Source organism: Pinus tabuliformis, chromosome X, assembly GCF_031772625.1.
Source record: "Pinus tabuliformis cultivar Carrire ecotype Pingquan chromosome X, CPIR1, whole genome shotgun sequence".
NCBI lineage: Eukaryota > Viridiplantae > Streptophyta > Pinopsida > Pinales > Pinaceae > Pinus > Pinus tabuliformis.
This window is the reverse complement of record NC_142308.1, coordinates 1206204629-1206228955: the sequence shown is the minus strand read 5'-3', so window position 1 is coordinate 1206228955 and position 24327 is coordinate 1206204629. Positions and strand designations below refer to the sequence as shown.

Sequence of the window (24327 nt, the reverse complement as noted above, 5' to 3'; positions counted from 1 at the left end):
TTTCAAAAAAGTAGTTGTATTCTTAGTGGGGAGATCGATAAATGAAACCATAGGGAAATGCAAAGAGTCTATACACAAGACAAAAAAAAAAGCCCAAATATGGTTATGAAATTAGATCTTTCAAAATCATACGAAAAAATTGCTTGGCTTTATTTAAGCTTGATCCTTTTCATATTCAGTTTTGTATCCAAATTCTTAATTGGATTATGGGGCATATATATTTAGTTTCTATTGTAGTGTAGATAAATATAATTGCTTTAGAATTTTAAGTCTTCTAGGGGATTAAGGAAAAATGCTTTCATTTGTGAAGTTAATTTTCTATTTCTATAAGTAATATTTACATCAAATTTCCATAGTTTTGTGTTGGTATGCCTCTAATAAAACTAAACTAAACATAGAAATGCAATTTTCAAAAAAAACAAATGAAGAGTTTGTTGAGTTTTTACCAAAACAAAAAAAAAACATTTATAGAGATTGTGCCACTAGGGCCATTTTTCTCACTGAATTAAAAAACTAAGTCTCAAAAAGGAATAATTAGTTGACCAATAGTGCATTAAGATTTGTAGGATTCAGAGACCTCAATGAGGACATGGTTGTTGGTGTCATGTAGTGATCATTCCATTATATGAGATAATACTAGGTGAGCCTCAATTTTATCAAGTCTACAACCCATAGACCGTGAGATCACTTGGAGTTCATCCAATGGTAGGAGGATTTCCCATCTATATTCATTCATATTTATCAAAACCATACCAAAAATTGCTTTGAGATGCTAATAGAGGTAAATAATGTGCATGTAATAATGGAAGCATCCCTGTGAGTGATCTATATCAAGAACCCAATCTGCCATTTCTGCTAGCACTTCATAATCTCTTGGGAACTAGTGCTTGTCAACTATTTCTCTCTTTACGTTAGCAATAATTTCTTGTACCTAGGGAGGATTATGAGCCCAAAATAATGCAACATAAATTTATTCTCTTTTCTAAGCCCTAAACCACCCATTTCCTTGTATTAAGTGTGCCTTGCTTGACATCAACCCCTTGTCATGTTGTTATAGAGCACAACAAAAGGAGGGAGGGGAGGGACAAGTATAAATTCAAAATTTTTGAGGTAGAAGGAAGCTCGGAGGGTGGTGAGGGGGTCGAGGAAGGGGGTGGGTGGCAAAGGAAAGGGAAGGAAATAGGGAGAGGTAGTTTCAAATAATATGAGAGGAATAAAATGAGAAGAGGGATGCCAAGCTAGTTAGAATTAAGACCTAGTGAAGAGCCAAGGAGGACCAAAATTTGGTGTTGGCGGTTCAAAATTATTGTGGCAGCTACAACAACCCCGAAATTTGACCTATTCAAAATTTTGGAGCCCCCCATACTAGCCCCTCGATCTTTGTCTTTGAAATTCTATGGCCTCTATTTCCTCCCTTGCATTCCCCAGGTTCTTATGAGAGTTAGGAAAATATCAGATCACCAATCTTATCTCAAGTTATCTCTCCTAAGTCGTCGGTCACATTTGCTGACCCTGACCTAAGCTCTAAGTATTCGACCTATGGCCATTCTCCTTCGAGTCGCATGCAAATTTCTCTCCGCATTAACTAATTTGCTTAATTGCCTAGTCACATAGTCGCATGTGGAGAAGCTAGTGATTTTGCAACTTGGTATATCATGTGACCTTGTGATCGGGATAAGAATGCGACCAACAACTAAGTGTGCCCTCACCACATGATCTCTCCTTAAGGAGGTTGCATGCAACCACTCAAGTCACACATTTTGCTAGCAACCCCTCTCCTTCCACACTTGAGACTTCCTTTATAAACGAACCTCCTTCTCCCCTCCATTTCATTATGGCACGATAAGCTAGCATAGCATACCTAAATGGCAATCTCAAGACCACCAGGTACATAACCCTTCATTTACTAGTAATTATTATTTGCAACATTGGATCCACCACTTGTCCACTACACTTTATGCCTCGCTTCTACATATTCCTCTTCTTTCCATCTCCCTTCCCCTTCAATTCACCCTAAGATATCTAAATTCTCAACACCGTGGCCATACCTTATGCCTTTATTGGCATTCTAAATATGCTCTCATCGTATGTTGAATCACACCAATTCCCTTCCGTTCCTTTAGCTCTACACTGTGTAGCTGAGGATCTCCATATTGTTTCCCTCACTTGGTTTGTTAAATCTGAACCCTATCCCAAATTTTCACCCCTCGAGCACATCCATAAAACCCCAACCAATGTTAAATCCTTCTCAACGATGTCCATCGGTCCCTTAAATCCATAGGATCACTCTAAAAGTGAAGAATCGGTTGCAATTTTGAATCATACGCACGACCCAAAATTCCTGTCGTGCCTTAAGTCACCAATAACCCATGTAGTCACTAGTTGCAAACGAAGTCAGGTAGTATCACTACCACTTGCAACCTATAGTTGAACCCTGACCTACTACTATTATTCCATTCACCCAAGTCGCAAGGTCGTAACTCGATATCCATCAACTTTCGTGACCATCTCACACGATAACTAATGTGACTATTGTTGGGTCCTTAATATACCATTATTATTGTCACTTTTGAATGCTTATTCCACCCATTTCTACCATTCTTCATCACGTCATTTATCATAATTTATCATATAATTCTATTTTACAATGATTTATGCTCTTATGTAAAAATATTATTTATTCTCCTTATTTCTAATAAATTGATGATTATGTATGATTTTATCAATGAAAGTTTAATAAATTGGTTATAACATTATTCACCATTTTTAGCCTTCACGATAATTTCCAGATTGAAGATTTGATCATTAAAAGTGCCAACTCAGAAATGCGCTGGAATAAGAAGTGACAGTTTTGCGGTTGATATTCTGAGCAAATGAAGCAGAATATGGAAAATCTGGAACATGGGTTTTGTCCAGAACAGACCCAATTAATTTTAGTGAAGAATGGCTTGCCCAAATTCAGCTTGTACTGAGAGAAACGCAGGGTTCTTTGAGCACGATTTTCTCAGATTTGTTGTTGCGGTCGTCCTCCAAATCTCAGCTGCAAAGCCAAATTCGTCTTGCTCTTGTTGAAATATGGATGGAAATATATCTTCTTGTTGATCAGTTGGTTGGAAACAATCTAATTTTGTAATATAAATTATGTTGTACTTATCTTTATTGTAACTTCTCTCTGATCTCTCTCTATTTAAATGAAAACAGAGATCAGAGATGGGGATGATTTGGGGATGGAAAAATGATGGAGAATTGAGGATTCAGAATTAGAGATTCAAGAATGATGATGGGATAGGATAGAATAGGAGGAAAAGGAGATTGTTGCATTGCCATTGTAATTCTCAAAGCTTTAGCTGTTGTAATAATTTCACAGTTTGATGATGAATAAATAAAAGGGTTGTCGTTCACTCTTCTCATCTGAAGTAGCCCAGCAGCATCCGCTAGCGGCTAAGGGCCCAGCCACTGGTGGATTATGTTGCTGCTCTGTATTATATCTTTCCAATTTCCGCCGTGTGATGGTTTGATTTAATTCTTATTTCTTTGAATCGTATTGCCTTACAATTTCATGTTTTTGCAGCGGGTTGTTATAATATTTTATGAAATTGTTTTATTGCACAAGCTGAGATTGAATCGTGTGGCTGTTCTTTTCCATCATGACAGAGGTTATCATCCTTCTCAATGTATATTGTTATGTTGTTCATTTCAAATGTAAAGCTTCGTTGTTCATTCCAGACCTTGATATTCATTATACACTGTTGGTTATTCGATTCCTTTAATTACATTTTGCTGCCCATTTACTTTGTTGTTCATTTCGGTTGATTAATTGCAATAGTTTGCTTTTAAAGAGTTTTCTTAGTTTACTTTCAATGGCAGCTTTAGTTCAATTTCTATTTCATTTTAATTGCTTTAAAGCAGGACTGTCAACTGTAGATAACATTGGTTATTGCTTCCTCGTTCCCAGATTGATTGTCTTGTTCTAGTTTGATTTCAATTGCATCAATCTCTAGAGGAATGAGTTATTGCTACTGTATCCTCAATTGATGTTTGCTGAGTGAATAGTTGGATTTCAGAGCATTTGAGTTTATGTTATTGTTAGATTTCTTTTTCAAGCATTCATTTACTTTTGGATTTTAAGCACTATACTGCAAAACATTACTCTTGAGTAAATAGCCGCCTCAGACTGAGTACACTCTTGAAATAAAAAGTCGTCCCTGGGTTGATAATTAATGTGAAGGTAATTAGGAGTTAAAAAGACACCTTTTTATCGCTCCACAACTATTTTGTCTCTACTACAAATCGCATATCGTAACTAGAGCTCAGGTTGTAACAACCTGGGTTAAAAGTTCATGTAATCAAGCTAATAAAGGAAAAATAAGACCAAGGTCATGGGACAAGTAGTCCAAATTGAATGGTGGGAAAATCATCCTAGTGGGTGTCACCTCGATTAATTTACGACTAAGGAAATTACCAGAGGAATCTGCAAAGGAAAAGAGGTATTAATTTACATTTGTTTATGCAAATAAAGGAAAATAGGAGAAAATGGAGATGAAGGGTCACATATTTACATGAGAGGGAAATTGAAGGAAAAATAGAGGAAACTGAAGAAAATAGAGGCCTCAATAATAAAAAGGCTTATGAGGATCAATTCACAAACTTTTTTCATCTTGGCTTTGGAATTGGTTTTACAAAGAGAAGAGCACTAAGAGGAGAAAACAAGAAAGCAAATGAAAGCAAAAGAAAAGTAAGGAAGGTTGGATCGAGTAGCTTCAACAGGAGGATTCTGTAGGTGACAAATTGCATGTCTGATTTCCTAGATGGTTTGTGAATGCATGGTACATGCAATTGTGTATTTGGTTCCTTTGTTGTCATTGGCATGGAATTTTTTGGGTGTGACAGTGGTTTCAGCCTTGCCTTGCCATTTCCAGGTAGCCATTGTGTGATGGGATCTCTTTTCTTAGTTAAGCTTTGGATTGTCGGAACGTTTTGGAACCGGGTGAGGTGGTATCAGGAAAATTTCTAAGGGTTAGGGGTGGAGGTGGTTTAATCTTTGGGAAGCCCTTGATAGGTAGGTGGAGACAATAAAATTCCTTAAGATAATGATGAAGAAACTTTGAGGCATCCAAGCTTGTTTTGGGCTTAGTGATCTCTTGAGTAGTTTTGGAAGGATCGTGGTAGCATGAGGGTGGAGGTGGTTTAATCTTTGGGAATCCCTATTTTGTTATGTCCTGAGTTCCCACATACATGCTTGGAATATGACATGGTGGTGATTGGATGAAAGAAAGATTTGGAGCAACCCAATCTATGGTTGGGTGGTACATGGAAGTCCCTAACTTGGTTGGATTTTGCATAAGTTAATAAGAGCTATTTTCTTATTGTGATTCATGAGTACTTGTACTTGTTATTATGTGGCTTTGATGGTTGTTCTATCATGGTTAATATTCTAGTTATATGTTGGTTATAAGCATGGTTCCATAACATGTTCTAGCTATGGCTCTTGTTATGTTTTGATTAGTTGATTAATGGTTGATGAATGCATGGGCTAACAAGTCTTGTTGCGGGTATTATGAGAGGGAATTAGGCCTTCTTGGTGTTACAGGGAAAAGTGTCTATATAGAACTGCTCTATCCCACTAAGGTGTGACAGCTGCCTTAGAAAAAAACAGAGAAAAGCTACTTTTGTTTTTCCTTTATGAATTATAGATAGAGAGGAACAGAAAGACCAACCTCTGTCTTGCGCCAATCTCCTGATTTGATCCCTCTCTTCTTTGATAGTCCTCAGCTACCTGCTCCCTTGCATGCCTAGCTTCACAAAGTACCTGTAAGATCACATAAGCATAGCACTATACAAAGACATGGATCTATAATCATAAACAATCTAGGATCAGATGTAAATTGACCATACAAATGTAACAAGCATCAATGACACAAAAGCATGGAGGAAAACTCAAATAGCTTTTATTGATAAACAAGAAAAGAGCCAAGAGGAGTTACAACCAATTGTTCTAACCCAGCATCAACCTCCCAGCAAAGAAGCCCCTCTTCACCTCAAACAAAGCTTAGATCACCCAACAATCTGATGTTTGTCTCAAGAAACCAACAGAAATTCCTTACAATATGCAAAATTCCAGCCTCTGGATCTTTGGGAGGAGGGATCCATATATAGATATCTGTAAGGGGGATGAGTCAGCTTGTGATTTGATTAGTGTCTTCTCTCTGATAGTTCTTGCTTCCACTTGGAGACTGATGGCCTCTTACTCATCCTTGGTCGAATTCAGTGAGGCAAGTGTCACATGAGAAGATTCTGGAAGCTTCCATTGCCTCTCCACCTCGCGGAATGACACTGCCATTTGTCATTTCTCGCCCATCGCACCCCACAGAAGGGACTTTTGAAATGCAACGCACCCTCACAGTGTATTTGGGTGAGATGCAACGCACTTAGCTAGTGGAGCAGCTGCAATGATCCTGTTTTGACCAATTCTGAGCAGTTTCTCATGGAGAACTTCTGGGAGAAGCTGTAATCTGTTGACCTTGTTCCTTTAGGGGTTAGAACAACACTTTTAGGGACTTAGGAGCCCTTGGTTTATGGACATTTCATGCTTGGGGTTGTAGGGCCCAAAAATGTCTATAACAGTTGCCCCCTAAAGTATGAGTCCGTTAATCTTTTGATGTCGGGTGAAATGCTTTATTATGAGGATCCGAAGTTCTTTCAATGCTGGGAGGAGACCTGTAATAAGATACAATACAATACATTATATTCATAATATTTTCATGATCTGGCTGAGGCGGGCATTCCCATGCTCAGCTTTATAAATTCATTTCCATTTACATAGGACAGACAATCGTCTGAGTGTAGACTGATGATTCTGATAGAGCCATCATCCTTTTGAGTGGATGATTATCTGTGCAGCAATGATGTACATTTAATGTCTTTATTTCCCTGAATATATATCGCAGCCCGGATGAATGAAACTAGATCTGGGGTCTTCAATCTCGTCCGATCTTCGCTCGAAGTACAAGTCGATCCATGTGAGAAATGTTCTGAAGTCGAACATGGAAAGACATCGCTTGATTACCAGTCAATGATGTAAACTGTTAACAAGCGCGAGAGGAATCACCGATAATGATAATGACACTCAAGGTACTGCAGTACAATTCACGTGGTGTGAATAAAGGACTTGGCGTCGAACACCACGCAAAATCTTTTGGTCGAAGGCCGTTGATGTAAACCTGTCGCCGGAAGTGAGAAACTTGCCATTGAGGCATGCAAGCTTCAAAGTACTGAATGGGGTGTTCCTAGATCAACTTCTTGGATAATGAGCTGATGTCGACAAGAAGTGATCTGTCACAGGAGGGCCTTAATGAATCCCACATCAATGACACGGAATAGAGCAAATGATTTTAATGGAGGTGAAAACGATCTGGTGATATAAGGTTCAGGGTGGCGGTCATGAAAGAATGGAGTATAATGTATGGTAGTGGGTGAGACATAGGTGAATTCACTGAATGACTTCTCTTGAACATATCGGCGACACTGATGTGATGGATTGGTAGCATTAACCCCAAATGTGGATGGTATGGCGTGACCATGGTGATGTGACCGGTGAATGAAACAACCCAACCCGACTCGGACACGGAGTGGAAGTGTCATGTTCAAGAGCGACTTGCTACCAACAAAGTTTCTTCAAGTTTTCTTCCCAATTTTCCCCAGTCATTGCTGACCAGTACCTCTTTATTTTTGTCAAGCTTGAGGAGGATAACATATGCTTGTTCTATAATTTTCCCTTCGGGCAAACCCATCGCTATGTTTTAACGAGCCTAGCGATAGTGAAACTCGTTCTCGTCTATAGACAAGTTTGTCGCTATTAATCTTTTTAACGAGTTTAACGACAAAGATAACTCGGTCCTTTTCAATTTTAGAGAGTCTGAAAGGAACGTAAAGCTAACTCCAAAATTCCTTTTTCGTCATCTAATCCCTTAAGTCTGAAAAAGTATAAAACAATACAGAAGGGATGAATTTTCGATACTTTTAACGAGCCAAACAAAACAAGCGCTCGATCTTTTTGTGTAATAATCCCTCAGGTCCAAAAAGATTAAAATCTAGACGAGGGATAGCACTTCCTGTCCCTTTAACGAGCTGGAGAGGCCAATGGCTCGACAATATTTTCATATTTTACGAGTCAGTTGAAAAGAGCTTAAAGGAGACTCGTCTTTTGAGGAACGAGTGATAAAATGGGTAGCAGCTGATTCCAGGTAAGGTTTGGAATTTTCAAATCACGACAGTGTTACAAGGATGGCTAGTGAAACCACTCTTCGCAGCTGTTCCTCAAAATGGGTAAACAATCAAATGGAGGTGAATGATCAGCCAATGAGAAAGTGGAGGTGACAGTGCAAACACGACCAAGGCTTTAATGGCTGAAGTACTACATTCACGATGGTTATTTACCGAGGAATAGTTCATTTTTTAACGAGCTTAAATGCGGGGGGAAACATTTGCTCATGGCTTATGTTTATTTTTTAACGAGCTTGAACAATGTGCTAAAACTGCTCGATTAATCCAGTCGTGTGATAAGAATGTCTCATATAAAAACGACAACTTTTAGAGTTTTGCCCCGCATCCTTTCTTTATGCAAGTTAGGAAACGACCAATCCTACGAGTTTAAAGGGTTAGAGAACCTACAAATTTAAAAAAATAAATAGTCGCTCTTCGCTTACACTCCAAAAGTTTGCATGCCCCCAGGTATAAAACAAAGTTTCAAGGTTACCCCTTCTTTAGTCTGTTAAAACATTTGTTTTACCGAGAGAGGCCTACCTCTTACAGGTTACCCAAAGATTGTTCTATTCACAGCGCAAACAAAACACTTCTTCGGCGATGTCTACCGAGATAAACAAAGGTGAGTGAAGGAGGCTACTCCACTCACATAACTTTGACAAGAGAATCTTGTTCTAGAATAACCCCCTCTTCCAATCACGGACGGGAGTACAGACTAGTCATATTCTCTCGCGAAAACCTACCCTATACCCGGAGTTTTCCTGCCGAAGCAGACTAGGGTGCATGCCCCCTGGGATTCAGTCATGTCCCCCCGAATCACTCGCGCTCATCGGGTGGACGAACTGGAGATTGAGACATTTCTTGCGTGAAAAGACCATTTAGGGATGGTATATGACTATTTGCTCTGTATGATCTGGGAAATGAAAGCTGGTCTACGAGCTTGACCACTCTTCCTTCGTGCGGAAAACACATTACTCTAAAGAGTGAGGAGACAATTGCTCCCATGCAATAAATATAGTCTCATCCAAGGAGTAGATTGTAATCCAGGGGTCCTTGAACTACCATTACGTTCATGTGAACGGTTTTCCCTCTCAATGTTATGGGCACATTGGGAAGGATCCCTAATGGTCGACTGGTTCCTTTATCAAAACCTGTTAGATTTCTCATCTCAGGAAAAAGCGATGGAGAACCAAGCGCTTTCCAAGCAGTTGAGGAAAGGGTACTCACAGAAGCCCCCTCATCTATGATGGTACCAGCAATAACCATTCTATATATTTGAACAATGATTTAGAATGGTATACTTGCTGGTAAACGGGGTCTGCCTAGTTGATTCCAGTCGAAGGAGACAACTAGGTTGCTTGGAGGTGGGACCGAATAGACGGCCGGGTATGACTCTGACAAACTTCCTTGCTGCAGTAAAGGAACGGGTAAATTGCCCCCATGTTCGTTGGAGTCTGTGCTTATGAAAAGAATTTGGACGGTGTCATCCTTGTTCTCTTCAGTGATTGTATCATCTGAAGATGGAACCTCCGAAGGCAAGACCGGGTCAACTGCCGCCTCGACCTTTTGACTTTCATCTGGTATGGATTCAGATGGTTTATCTTCAATGATAGATGCTTCGGCTGACCACCTGAGCGGGTTAGCCGGGTTTTCAACTAGTGACGGACTCGACAAGAGTTTTTCATATCCAGGAGGAAGTCGTAACGGTGAAACCCGATGATCGTCCAAAACTCTTTTAGCTTCGTCTAAGAAGGGACAATGGTGGACGACATGATCGCCTTCGCACAGTTTACAAGGAAATATATATTTTCCTTTTTGTCCTGGGGCTTCACTTTCACTAGTTGACGGTGTGTTTTCAACATGACCATCAGAGGTTGACGACACCGGGTTGTGAAAACCAGGAGACCAGTCCCTTAAGATCCGAGGGATGCAAGGACAATCTCTGTGATAGTGGTCTCCTTTGCAAATGACACATGGCGAGTTAGGCTTGGTCGGTGCAGTGTGTGGATTTTCGCTAGACGACGCTCGTTTGCCCCCATTCGCTTTTGGCTCCTTCTTCTTATTCTCTTTCTTCTTCTTTTCCTTCTTCTCCTTAGGTACTTGACTTTTGGCTTTACCAGCCCCATCAAGCGAAGAGGAAGGAGGAGAGGAAGAATTAGAGGAAGTAGAAGGTTGGTGGGTAACTCTGGACTTGTCTAGTTGCTGATTCGATTGTTCAGGAATTGTGGTGTTCTGAACGACAGAGGTTGAGAAAAGCCATACAGGCAAACCAATTGTCAGTCCTGGAAGCGACAATGTGGCCATATGGGGTGCACCAACATCTCCCCAAGAGGAGAAGGGACTAGGATTTCCTCCAAGGGGAATTCCTTGGTTGGTGGACTCCATTTTCTCAACCCAAGATCAACGCAGGAAAGGGTAATGAATATTCCGTTTAAAATAAATTTTAGACGCTTTGACACAACTTGTTTTTTCAGTTTTTAAGAGTCGAGAAAAAACAAAAGATGACTCTCCTTCGATTTTTAATGAACCTGAAGTGACAAGTGCTCAGATGGACCTTTTCTGTTAAGGAGTCTGAAAAGGAACGAAAGGGACTACTCTCGAAATCTAGGTAGAGGGATTACCAAACCAATCGCAAAACTGCAGAATACTTTTTATGGTACGACAGTCAATCTTCCCGAATGCTGTGTTCAGTGCATTGCGATCGATAGGGCGGCAGACACAGCTTCCTATGGATAAAGGAATAAGCCTATTGGGGTCTCCCAAAATATACTTGACGGTACGTGGGAGCACAAGTCTGTACTGGCACTTATTGTCTCAAAGTGGAGGAATCACCCAACCATCAGTGAGAACAACAGTTACCAGGCTTTACGACGCCGAATACGTCTCTAACCTAGACTTCTAAATGTTGTGCATTAAGTTCCAAAGCGTTGTTAGATTCATTGAATTTATTTTAAGTTGATCTTGTTTATGAATTTTTCCTTTCGGGTTCACCACGAGATGTAGATGTAATTCCTAAAATGCAATCTAAGATGATAAACAAACTTTTTATCTCCTTTATGCAATGAAAATCCTAGCTACTAGGGAAAAGAAAGACAAAATCTTTTCACAAAGAGAAAAGAGCACACTCTAAATGCACTTTCCTAAATCAAGCTAATCAGACTGTCTATATGCAAATGCAAATGCACATGCATGTATTTGTTTTTCGACTTTCTTAGTATATGAATGCTAAAAAGAAAGTTGATGCACAAATCTGAATTTCTTTTCAAGCGACAAATATCAACAAGTTTCTTTTCGAAATAAAAAAATGGAGACGATCACAACACCTTACGATTTTGAAATGAATACTTGTTCTCGACACTAGAAAATTACAAATTCAGACCAAAAGCAATAGTAACAGGATAATCGACCATCAACAGCAATTAAACTCTTTCCTACGATTGAAATCGACACTTGCGATAGTTTCAAATCAAATGGCGACAGTACGATTACGCTACTTTTGCAAAGGAGAACTGTAAATGACTCAACAAACACACAAAAACATCTACAGTTCTTTTGTACAAAGGAGGCGGAATAACAGTAAGGAAAAGGGGTTTCAAACAGACATATACTGATCACAGGCAGCAAAATTCAAGAATAGAACTAGAAAGAATGAACCACAGAAGTCAACTGCACAGAGCTAGTCTGATCAGTGCACCTGTAACACAGAGAATCTGAAATGAAGCGCAGGTTGTCCACTCGGGAAGTGCGATGAAATTTAGAATCTCTGAACAGTACCTGCGCTGGGCCAGAAACGAGACTCTGTTTGGGTTCCGGGTCACAGTTCGCAGTTCAGTTCTTGGGTTTTGGCCGAGCAAAAAGCAATCAGTAATGCAACAATCAGGGGTAGATCTAAGGAGGATCTAAGAGCTATCACAAGGGCAATCAGATAGTTTGTGAATCAGTTGTTTAAATCATAAACAGATCCAGTAGATGGATTGAAGTAGCAGTTGTCTACTTTGCATTTGTTATGGCAAATGCAGTTCGAATGCTACTTGTAAATTTATGAAACAAACAACAAAGAATGATAAACAAACAAACTAATTAGCTCCCCAGTCGAGTCACCATTTTGTTACAGGGAAAAGTGTCTATATAGAACTGCTCTATCCCACTAAGGTGTGACAGCTGCCTTAGAAACAAACAGAGAAAAGCTACTTTTGTTTTTCCTTTATGAATTATAGATAGAGAGGAACAGAAAGACCAACCTCTGTCTTGTGCCAATCTCCTGATTTGATCCCTCTCTTCTTTTATAGTCCTCAGCTACCTGCTCCCTTGCACGCCCAGCTTCACAAAGTACCTGTAAGATCACAGAAGCATAGCACTATACAAAGACATGGATCTATAATCATAAACAATCTAGGATCAGATGTAAATTGACCATACAAATGTAACAAGCATCAATGACACAAAAGCATGGAGGAAAACTCAAATAGCTTTTATTGATAAACAAGAAAAGAGCCAAGAGGAGTTACAACCAGTTGTTCTGACCCAGCATCAACCTCCCAGCAAAGAAGCCCCTCTTCACCTCAAACAAAGCTTAGATCACCCAACAATCTGATGTTTGTCTCAAGAAACCAACAACAATTCCTTACAATATGCAAAATTCCAGCCTCTGGATCTCTGGGAGGAGGGATCCATATATAGATATCTGTAAGGGGGATGAGTCAGCTTGTGATTTGATTAGTGTCTTCTCATTGATAGTTGTTGCTTCCACTTGGAGACTGATGGCCTCTTACTCATCCTTGGTCGAATTCAGTGAGGCAAGTGTCACAAGAGAAGATTCTGGAAGCTTCCATTGCCTCTCCACCTCGCGGAATGACGCTGCCATTTGTCATTTCTCGCCCATCGCACCCCACAGAAGGGACTTTTGAAATGCAACGCACCCTCACAGTGTATTTGGGTGAGATGCAACGCACTTAGCTAGTGGAGCAACTGCAATGATCCTGTTTTGACCAATTCTGAGCAGTTTCTCATGGAGAACTTCTGGGAGAAGCTGTAATCTGTTGACCTTGTTCCTTTAGGGGTTAGAACAACACTTTTAGGGACTTAGGAGCCCTTGGTTTATGGACATTTCATGCTTTGGGTTGTAGGGTCCAAAAATGTCTATAACACTTGGTGATTCTCAGATAATATTTAGACTCTTGTAATCAGATATGCATTCATGACCTATATCTTACAAGTTTAGCATGTGTTTGATGAAATGATTGTTATGGTTAGGAAAATACCTTGTTCAAGTTTTGTATGAATAGCTTTGTCCTTGTGTCATTTATGCTTCTGGAATGTCTCAAAAAATTTTGGGCAATGGTCTAGAGGCAAGCTTGAAAAGGTGGTAGAGATCTTGGGACTGCATGCTCAGAACTAGAGGAATTGGGCTATAATCGCATGGATGTAGTGTTGTACATGTGGTTGGAGGCCTATAACCACATACATGCCTTGTTGTCAGTGTGGTTATGTGCCTAGGGCAGTAAAATAGAGCCTCAACTCAGGGATTGACCATGCGGGATGGTTCTTTGGCCCCTGAGTGTCCTATAGTCCCTCTAGGATGTCTCAAACGTTTTAGCTCGTAGGCCCCACTTTCTTAACTAGAATTTGGAGGTCAATTCATGTTATAGTAGCACTCAAATAATGTTTACCTGGGTATGCCAGTTAAAGTGGGTAAATGTGGGAGGAGGCGTTACAAGGGTGGTATCAAAGCATGGTTCAAACATTTGGACTGGATAGGTTATGGTTAGCCCATTTAGCCCATCTAGCTAAATGTATATGATTATGCATGCATAGTATGTCAGACATGCATCATGGTAGTTATTATGTAGTTTGTGTCATCATGATGTTGTTGGTATGTTATGAGGTTGATATGTTGGCCGAGATGGAGCAAGAGATGCAGATCATCAAAACGAGGTTGTAGTACTAGACCTCGGGGTAAGATAATATTGCCATAAATGTATCATATGTTGGCATGCAGGTATGTGGTTAATGATTTTTATACGCATTATGGTTATGTATATGCTAGTTATTCTATTGTTGTTGTAGTTACATGAATGATAGATGTTAGTTAAGCAGTGTGGTTATATGCGCCTAAATTTTCAAGTGACATGACAATATGTCACTTGCAACATGCTAGAATCAACCATTTTCATTTCACTAATTTGAACTAGATGCATCTCTCCTCCCCATGCAGTATTATAAATCAGTAAAGTAATCAAGAGTGAAGAAAGCTGGTTATTATAATTCCTATTGTAATCAATTCACACTCTACTAACATGTGGACATCCATATGTTTCTTCTCAAAAACACCCTTCTTGTGAAAAACTTTGGTTTTGATACAATATTCTATCTTCATTTCAATGTGACCATATATATAATTCTCGTAAAAAGGAAAAATTGCCCCATCCAAATATAACCCTTTTACAATTAAAATATATTAATGTGTTCAAATTTAAAAACACCCATCACATATTAGTTTCATTGTTTTAATAACTTAATAAAATATATTTCACCATATTTCTTGTAATTAATTCTATTATAAATATCTTTTTAATTATCTTTAACCAATTTTATATTTATACTTTCCCTAAGACACATTGAGCCATTATCATTACATTCTGTTTTCCCTTCACATTGACCCTCCCTCAATTCACTTCAGCGTCTCCTTCCCTTGCTTCAGGCCATGCTAATTATATTTTATAACTGTAATGCACAAATAATTTCTGCCCTTTATTTATAGGAAAAAACGTGTGCAAAACCTTTAAAGCTAAAGCAATCCGAAAAAGCTTAAGCGTCCAACTCAAAAATCTAGGAGAGAGTGAATGAGACTCACATGTTTGTCAGACTTGCACGTAAGCCTTTGGTTCTACGATAAAGTGGCTGCCGTTTTCCATTCACATGCACTTCTTTTTTTAATAAAAGTGATTTTGTCTTATTTATTTAATACCTAAGATCATAAAGGAAAGGTGAAAGCACGTATCAAAGGTGATTTTGCCCCTTTTTATAAAAAGTGATTTTGTTTTATTTATTTATTTAATAAGTGTTTTGAGTGAGATTATTTGTAAATCGATTTCAAATATCAAAATAAAAAAAGAAAAAGGAAAAAAGAAAAATAATATTCTAAAATTGTATGTGGTGTCAAGGGTGTTGTAAGAGATGACAAGGATGTTTAATCTAGAAAGTTAAGAAATTTCACAAAGTGGTGAAACAAAGAAAGTTTTGGATAAGAATGTATGTGATAATGATGGTAATGGGAAAGGATGTTTGTGTAATTTAGAAAGTTAAGGAAATTTTGAAAGTGGTGAAACAAAGAAAGTCTAAGATAAAGATGGTTATGGCAAAATATCTTAATGCATAGTAAGCTTTGGAGTTTCCAAAGAAAGCTTAGATTTTATGATTATTAGATTGAGGGGTGGGATTTTAATATTTGGATTCATAAAAGTTGGGTTTTGATAATTGGGTATAGGTATGTCTTTCATATTACTATTATTTGAGTTAGTTAGGTTTTATATTTCGCTCAATGAAGGGCCTTCAAATGATTTTAAGTCGTAGATGGTTTTGGGGGACAATGTATCTATCACTGAAACAATGGTTAGTGTGTTTATGGGAGGAAGACATAAATTGGAAGACCTAACCAACCCCATATGCATAGTCCAATTCCCTAATTTTAACTATCCAAACTCAAAGACACTAATCCAACGATGGATGTGGGAAAATCAATTCCCATTTGGGTCAAATTCCTAGAGTTACCTTTCTAGTTATTATCTTCGAAAAGTTTGAATGTGATTGGGTATACGTTAGGGATAACCTTATATACTGATGCATCATTCAAAACTAGAGCTTATTGAAGTATAACTTGTGTCTTAGTTGAGGTGGACATTAGTGAGGGATTAGGGCACTAGGGGCTTTATAGGTATTGGGGAGTATGACAAGGGTATCTAGTGAAAATTAAGGATATCTAGTATAAAATGTTTTCTTACTATAAATATATATTGAGAGGGAGGTTCAACAAAAAGGTTTTGGAGTATATTTATCAATATTTGGTGAAATTAAAGATATTATTTAATATCCCATGAACAAACATGCTATAAAATAGGAGCTCACTGAGTGAAGTTCCCATGTCTATTCTCCATGAATCTTGCTAAGAAAGTTATTGAAACATTCCATGATCCTTGTCCCCTTTTTAAAGAGGTATTACAAAGATTAATGATATAGAAGCTTGGCCCTTCATAACTGAAATGTATAGTTCCCTAGGGTTTTCAAAAGAGGTAAAGGTTGTCTAGGGTTAAAAAAGTTGGGAATTTATTTTCTTCGTCTTGGGAAGGGTGACAAAAACTCTATTGTGTTGACTCCTTTTATCTTGTCCCTAAGGGATGTGTGTAAGGAGGTCTTTGTATCCATAGAAGGCCTAGGTATAATAGCATATGTGGATGCTCCAAATGGTTATTGATACTGCTTAAGGCCTAGAAAAGGGGATTATGAAGTATGGGAAAAAGTGAGAGAAAAGTTTGGGTTTTGATCCCATCTTGGAATTAGGTCACCAATCAACTAGAAGAAAATATTTTCTTCACTATGCATAAGAAAAGGCGAAGAAAAAACTATAGAAACAAAATTTGATTACATGGGTCCTTATAGTGGGACAAATCCATTCCCAAGTGCCCAAACAATCTATTTATCCATGATTACACAAGGTCTTGGAAGCCCCTTTACAAATATTTCCTTAGTTTGTTTGGTGGATATTCTAAAACTAAATGTGATTCTTGTATAAGAAACCACAAGGGAAGGGGTTAAGATGATAGGAGACATAGGAAAATAGTTGAAAGAATGGATTCTTAACTATATATGTTGTTGGAAATTCAAGTGGTCTTCTAACCCATTGAAAGAAATCCTTTTTCTTACTTCTTGCACCTCGAGAGCTTTGATCCCTCTCTGCACTTGATGGCTGACACTGAAATAATTTTTTAATTATCAATATTTATTTTTAAATACCAAATGCCAACTTTATGTTCAACATGGAAGGAGTATCACATCTCCTTTATAGCGAGTTGTGATATCAATATCATTTTAAATGTCACATGTAAACTCCACATTGAGTAATGAATGAACTGCACTTCTCGCTATGGCACAAAAAAGTAGAAACCACTAATGGATGAATTTTTTTTTTTTTAGTATCAATTTCCATGAAAATGTAAATTAAATGTGAGTACAAGGTCCCATGTTCAAGTCCTCGGTTGTTTATTGTGGCCATGTGCTAGGGTGGCGACACAGTTCACCTAGAGTTTATAGTGGTAGCAATCAAAATCGACCTTGTGTCACACAAATATGAGACCAACCCAATTGCCAATTCCTCTAAACATAAAAAAAAAAAAAAAAAAAAAAAAGAAAGAAAGAAATAAAATAAAATAAAAATTGTGTTTATTATTTAGTTAAGATTTTTTTCTTTAATATTTGTTGATAATTTAAATGTAAATTTTGCCTAATCATTTTGTATTTATGATTTTTTTTTTTAATTCAAAATTGATAAATAATTGTCAAAATAAAAATAACCTCTTACAAGATCTATAGTAATATTAGACATTGCACAATTCCTAAAATGATATGGATTGAAACCATTTATCGTCTCTATAACACTAAGAAAATTAATGAAAAAACTTTTGCTTAAATTATATGTTTTTTTTCCGAAGGTGGCAAAACTATCAAACTCAGGTGTCAAACCAACAGTGAGGACAACCATCTCTTGCTATCCGCGAATGTCGATTTGACTCATCACCGTTATCAAGAAAACCACGCCACCTGTAATAACCCGCTGGTGGTCCGTAAAGCAGGCTTTCATCCTGCCAGATGCCTCTGGGTCTTGAGCCATTAACTTGTTTCCTTACGTCCGAAAGACGAGCTCTTAGCCAAGCAAAGCAGTTTTACGGCATACTCCAGGCCGATTTAAATTATATGTTATTCATCATAACTATAACAATTAAAAAACACCATTTTTAAATATTAAAAACAAAAATAATCATCTTATATTTTTTAAATTCCAATAAACCAAATTTTATTTCATTGAATATTAATCATTTTCATTACTACCTCTTTATATATATATTATTTCATTGAATCTTAATCATTTTCATTACTATCTCTTTATATATATATATATATATATATTTCATAAATATTTTATTTTATAAATAGAGATATATTATATTTTAATATTATTTATATTTATTTATTTTGAATTTTTTAAATTGATAATTTTAATTATTTTAAAATTAGTAAAATTATATATATAGTTTTTATTTAAAAAAGTCGTAGTCTAATTAGCAGGAGGAATTGCCCGGAAAGTTATGGAAATTCCGGTCATATTTAAAGAAAATCTGGCAAGGATTTTTGTAAATCCAAGTTATAGTTGTTAAACTTCAAAATTTTAGGTGTCCTAGAAGATTTTGATGGTGATGAATCTATTTCCACCATCAAAAACACGATTCAAACACTGCCTCTATAAGATTTTTAAAATTTTTACCCACATTCCGACCACTTTTAGCCATCCAAAAAATTCCTCCGCCTCCTTCTTAAAAAAAGTAACAAGTACAAAACCTTTGAAGCAAAAACACTCTGAAAAAGCTATACATATCTAATAAATGGAAAAGGGAACATGTGCAAAACCTTTGAAGCCAAAGCACTCTGAAAAAGCTTAAGAGTCCACGTCTAAAATCTAGGAGACACTGAATAAGACTCACATTGAATACGACTCATACATAATGTTTGTCGGACTTGCACATAAGCCTTTCGTTCTACGATAAATTGGGTGGTGTTTTCCCAAATTCAAATGACCACTTCTCAATTTTGCACTTTTCTTTCTTTTTTTTTTTTTTTTGTTTTTCCCTTATTTAATGCATAAAGACAAAGGAAATGTAAAAGCACGTATCAAGGAAAAATAATGTAAGAGAAGAAAAATAAAAATGAAACTAAGTCTTGCAAGAAACTATGAATTTCAAGTGGTGCAAGAGATGATAAGGATTTTTATGCAGCTTAGAATATTAAGGAATTTTTGAAAGACATTCTAACGAATTTTTGAAAGTGGTGAATCAAAATAAGTTTGGAAGTTTTTGAGGAAGGCTTTGATTTGATGGTGATTAGATTGGGGTGTGGAATCTTGATTTTTGGATTTATAAAAGTTTAGTTTTGATAATTGGGTATCGGTATGTCTTTCATATTTTTACTAGAGGCTAGACGAGTTTCATCTTTTGTTTAAAGGAAGAATTTAAGATAATTTTGAGTGTAGATGGTTGTACTTATCACTTAAGCCATGGTTGGCATGTTTGCGGGGGAAGACATAGATTGGAGAACTTAACCAACCCTAGTGAAATGGTCTAGTTTCTTAATTTCAACAATTCCAAATCAATGACATTAATCCGAATATGGAGGTGGAAAGACACATTCCTATTTGGGTTAAATTCTTAGGGTTACCTTTGGAGTTATTATCTTCAAATTTTTGAATGTGTTTGGGTATGCATTGGGTAGAACCTTGGATATTTACGTTGTAAGGTGTTTCCTTGTGGGAACAATTCTCCTCTTGCACATGTGTCATCACTCTGTGTCATTCGATCCATCGTTAGACGATTGGATTGTGCTCGTCCGTTGATTTGATAAGTTGCACCGACACCGGTGGTTGCTCCTCATTGTATACTTTCTAATTTCCCTTTGCACAACTATCATATTGCAGTCGGCCACGTTCACGGTGAGTTGTGTCGATTAGATCCGAAGGAAGTAAGTTGTTAATTTGATTCGTTGAACGAGGCGATAAAACTCTCTTGGTTGCATTTTGATGAGAAGGGTTTGATTGATCGAGGTAGAGAAGGTAAAGATAATGGATAAAATGGAGTGGGTTATTATGCAACATCTCGATTTGCGACAGGTCGCTCACTGAGTGAAGACCTTACAACCTCACTGCGGGGCCTTTCACCATACACAAGCTTTACTACTTACTCCTAACACATAAGTGCATATTGCATTAACTTCTCTTCAACTTGTATTATTTTTGGATTACATCGACGTATGAGCATGATAGTTGAGTGTGACAATTGTGGAAATTGGATTTAAGACCTCTGTGGTTTAAATCTTTTGAATTAGTTTCCGGAGATTCCACAGTAAGAACCATTTTCTGCCAACGTTTCAAATCCCAACCGGGATCCATCATCAGGACTTCTTGAATGCTTGATAGAAGAAGAGCTACTTTAAGAGATTAAATAGTAATGAGGAGAGTAATTTGAGAAGAATGTTGGCTCTCCTTTTGAATAATTTTGACTTTGATTTATTAATGATGAGAGTAAATTGAGATGAATGTCGGTTTTCTTTTTAATAATAATTTTTGATTAATTTATTGATGAGCTAATTTAATTAATATAAATTATTATTATGTTGATCATTATCATAATTAGTATTAATTAATTATAATATTATTAATAATTAGTTACTTTTATTCTAATAAAATAATTATCATTAGTATCAATTCTTAATATTATTATTATTATAAATAATCATAATTATTATTCATATAATAATTAATAATAATAATTAATACTAATATTATTGATCATAATTAATATTAATAATATTAATCTTAGTATAATGTAATATAATATTATTAATAATTAGTTACTTTTAATCTAAGATAATAATAATTATTAATATTATTATTTATTTATTTATTTTATTAGTAATATTAGAGTATTATTAGTGTGATGTATTAATGTTAAAATTAGTTAAAATGTATTAATATTACAAATACTAGTTATTGTATTAAAATTTTATATTATAATATTAACAGTCAATATAAATAATTAATAATAAATAATTAGTACTTAATAATTATTCAGTATTATTAATTGATAACTAACATCAAGACCTAATAATTAATATTAATAATTAAAATATTTTAACTAATTAATAGATTTTAATTAATACTTAATAATCTTGATCTATAATAATAGTTAATGATAATAGTGAAAGCTATTATCATAATAGTTATTGTAATGGTTTAATTATGAACTAATTATTATTATTATTATACCAAAATTATTATAGCGAGTTTACTAACTACTAAGATTAGAAAGGGAGAGGTAATTCTACCACCGAATACTAAACCTGAGAAGTATTGGTGAACCTAATTTATCTGATTAGGGGAAGCCAACTTCCACTAATCTTCATACCATTGTCTCTATTTAGATTATGTGGATGCTTGATAATTTCAAGAGGTTCTCTAATCTTCCGCTTATGGTTTTGTTCTTCCCTAGCGATAATTGAGGCACTTTCCAAGCAGACATGGTGCTTAGTTTTTGAGGAGTGTTCTGCTAGGGCCAAAGTACGAGATCGTTCATTCTTAATATCAGCTCCATGTTCCTTGAGTCTCGTCTGCAGGGAGTGACTTGTTTCACCAATGTAGCTTTTTCCACACGAGCAATCTATTTTATAGACTCCCTTAAGTTGATGTCTATCAATACTGTCTTTGATAGATCTCATACCTTGTCTAATAGTTCTAGGTGCTGAGAATTGCATGTTTATGTTTTTCTTCCTGAGGATTTTAGCAATCTTATCTGTAACTCCATGAATATAAGGTAGAAAAACCCTACCACACTGAGGTTGGTCTTGTGGAAACTATTGAAGGTGGAAGGGCACCTACAAAGATAACAACAGATCTCAATAAACCTGTTGCTAATCTTGTTTTCCATCCACAAAGCCCACTCTTGTATGTTACATATGCAGATGGTTTGGTCAGGGCTTAGAACATCCAAACATTTGTAGTTCATTATACTCTGCATATTGATAATTCTATCAAGCTTGTTGGAGTTGGAGCTTTTGGATTTCATCCAATGTTGGAGTGGGTTTTCATTGGTGATAGATGTGGAACTCTTCTAGCATGGGATGTATCAGTGCAAGCAAGACCTAATATGGCTGGAATTACCCATGTGGGCTCAAAACCAATTGTTGTAGTTGCATGGCATTCCTTGCAATTTCTCATTACACTCTCTAAGGATCACTCTTTACATGTTTGGAGTACTTGTATCATTATCAATTCAAATAGGCCACCTATGTGTGCTAACTTCTTTGAACCTGCTGGGATTGAATCAATTGACATTGCCAACATACTCTCTCCAAATGGTGGAGAAACAGTTTACCCACTGACACATATCAAGGATTTACTTGTACATCCTAAATTGAATTTATCCAGTCTTATTTTTTAATGTCGCAACTGGTAATGATTTCAAAGGTATGTCAAATGTTTCAATTGGTGATGATTTCAATGGTAGGAGTGTCTCGTTCTCTCGTGAAGCAAGGAAACAAGTTTTTGAGGTTCTGCAAAGTACAAGAGGATCACCAGGTGATGTTATTAAAGAAAAGTTGTTGTTACTGGGATCAACAACCATTTTAGCATATCATCATCTCTAGATGCAACTACAGGTTCAACAAGCCAAAGATCGAATCAGCTTACGATTTCAAATATTGCTAGGAAGGATTTTATCCACAGTCATTTGTTGGAGGAACATGCAAAGAGTGGCCCAATATCACGTTTGTCACTTCTTACTATTGCAGACACAAGACATCCAGTTAGAGACATTATTGTGTGCCAGTCGTTCCACTTAGATCTCAATAGTTTCAACAAGGAGCAATGTATTTTGCATTATCCGGTCAAGGCATTTTTTATGGATGGATGCAACCTCACTTCTTATAACCTTTTGACTGGAGAGTACAATATATACAAGAAACTTTCCCCAATGTTGTTTCTAAGTTGAAAGCTCTTGGGGGAAATGAACGGTATCCAAAGCACATGCTATATAGTGAAAAGCAACATCTTTTTCTGGTTGTCTTTGAATTTTGTGATGCAATGAATGAGGTTGTTATATATCGAGACCTTATCAACTTGCAATTTGTTGGTGAAAAAGTGAACACTTTTACAGGGCAAGACAAAGCTTTCATTGGCCCTACTGATAATAAGACTGGGCTTACTTTGCAATTCATGGAAGTGAGTGCCAAAGATCCTATTGTTGGAGGTACAAGTGAGGGCAGGAGTAATGGAGAATTAGATCCAAACTCATTTTCCAAGTCTGGTTCTGTGAATGATCGAGCTCCATTGTAGTTTACCTTTGAAACTAAAGTTGATGGGATTTTATCTACACCTGTAGAGTCAACAATTTTGGATGTTTGCTTTGGAGGCCATATTGGGCTTACCAAATTGTTTGCTTCTACTTGCCGGATTTCTAGTGATCATGGTCAATATCTGTTAGGTTATGGTATGTTCTATGCTTATAACAGTTTACTTATTTTTCTTATTATATTCCACAGATTAGCAATCACATGTACATAAAGTAAAGTGCAGATAGAACATTAAACGATCGACAAAAAACAAGTCAAGACAAGAGACACAAGATGTGGCAGCTAGCCAGGGACAAACCCCACAATGTGTGGGGAAACCCTTTGATCAAATATTCTTTTATCTTCAATAATTTAGCAGAGAGAAATAGTACAATAAATCTGATTTATATCAGTAGTAGCAAACCCTAGATTAGCAGCATCAACACTAGCGGCTTCATCATTAAAACTAGGGCAATCGATATCTCACAAACCGACCGTCAGATCGGCTTGATTCCACCACCAAAAGTTGCAGCCTTCAGAGGAGGTTTAGATGAACCTACAACGTAGTTCATATGAGGATATCTTCTGCTCCATGCAGGTCAAACATCACTTCTACAGTTGCAACTTTAGTTTCAGCAGCGTCCTTCAAACTAGGGTAGTCAATATCTCGCAAACCGTCTGTTGGATTGACTTGATTCCACCACCAAAAGTTGCAGCCTTCAGAGGAGGTTCAAATGAACCTACAACATAGATTAGAAGAGGAGGATTGATGGTCCACGCTGGTCAAATTTTGGATCTGCAGTTGCAGCTTCAGTTTCAGCAGCCTCCGGCTTCACATGTGTGAGAGAGAGACCCTTTTCTGCGCAGTAGAGAAGAGACTCTTTTCTGCGCAGTAGAGAGAGAGAGAGATGTGATGAGATA

At 36.9% G+C, this 24327-nt stretch overlaps 1 pseudogene; it reads left to right on the top strand.

Moving 5' to 3' along the window:
* The window catches only part of LOC149144300 (uncharacterized), a 131206-nt pseudogene that overhangs the window by 44417 nt on the left and 62462 nt on the right, over nucleotides 1–24327 (top strand).